Source organism: Egretta garzetta, unplaced genomic scaffold (assembly GCF_000687185.1).
Source record: "Egretta garzetta isolate BGI_Z169 unplaced genomic scaffold, ASM68718v1 scaffold136, whole genome shotgun sequence".
In the NCBI taxonomy this organism is placed as follows: domain Eukaryota; kingdom Metazoa; phylum Chordata; class Aves; order Pelecaniformes; family Ardeidae; genus Egretta; species Egretta garzetta.
The window spans coordinates 2,042,675-2,043,865 of NW_009260066.1; the positions used below are offsets into that span (position 1 = coordinate 2,042,675).

The 1,191-nt window shown below is 50.7% G+C and overlaps 1 long non-coding RNA gene across 1 annotated transcript in view; it reads left to right on the forward strand.

The window, feature by feature from the left end:
* Window positions 1-1,191, forward strand: part of LOC118452522 — an 8,266-nt gene that overhangs the window by 307 nt on the left and 6,768 nt on the right. The window contains exon 2 of the long non-coding RNA XR_004842327.1: window positions 281-474. This is a non-coding gene — a long non-coding RNA (uncharacterized LOC118452522). The remainder of the gene's footprint in view (window positions 1-280; window positions 475-1,191) is intronic.

Genomic DNA, 1,191 nt, shown 5'->3' on the forward strand with positions numbered 1-1,191 from the left:
GGGGGAGGATTAAGAGAGTATTAATGAGCGACTGGAACAAATTAGCGATGGAGTAGCAGAGACGAGAGGAAGGAGCGAGAGGCTGAAGAGTCCTGTGTGCTCATGGCGGCACATAGGCAATTCCCTCTCACGGCGCGGGTTCCGTGGGATGCACGCTTTGGCAACTCACTGCAGTAACTCACCAGATTGAAGCACGCCGCCACAAAAGCCATTTGGTGCCAAAGAAGTTGTTTGTCTGGTCTCAGGCTTTCACCCCCCCCTATATTTTTTGTATTAACAGGTCAGCGGGAGAGAGTGGTTGGAGAGGGTCTAGTGACAAAATGAGGCTTTCCGTGCAGCCCGCTGGCAACGGTCAACCCCGGCCGCTGCATCCCAGCAAGACGGAGGCTCCTGCTTCCTCCCAAGTTACGCCAGCAAAGCTGGAGGAAGAAGGATGAGCAAGGTGGCAACGGTGGGTCACGGTGGGAGAAGAAAGTAAGTGGGAAATAGCGGGAGAAAACGAGCAAGGAAGGAGCGAACGGAAGGGTGGGAGGAAATGAAGGAGGCGAAAATGACCACGGGTGAGAAGAAGAAAAAGGAAACAAAGTAGAAGAACAACATGCGGTGAATTTGGGTGATAAAAGGAGGGGAAAGACTGTAGGGAGAGAATCTGAGAAGGGCACGTTAATGAAGCGTGAACCAAAAGGACATATTTTGCCCTCATTCCTCCCAAATAATGCTTACGTATCTTGTACCCTGGAGTTCAGGTGGAGGCTAGCCATGTGACTGATCGCATTCAGTGTGAATACGGGTAGCGGAAAATGGTACAAAGAAAGAAAGGCAGGGAAAAAATCAGGACAGAGAACAAAGAAGGACTTGGGCTGTGGGTAAAATATAAAGAAGTAAGTGTTTCCGAGGGAAGGAAAAGAGCGAATGTGGGTATCCTTGGGCAAACACGCCAAGGATAGTTGATGCTTGCTTCGCTTGCGGGATCACCGTAATCCACAGTACAGTTTTCATCGAAATATTTGCTTGCCCTCGTGGAACAGCCGCATTCATCCAGTCAGATGCGTTGACTGCCTCCTGTTCAAGGCTTCATACTGCCGCACATCAGCCATGGTATCACCACTATGGCTTTCCCGTGGCACTGATAACGATGGTGGAATCATTTCTGGGCAAGGCACTCGTCTTTGCACCTTCTCTCCCCCCCCC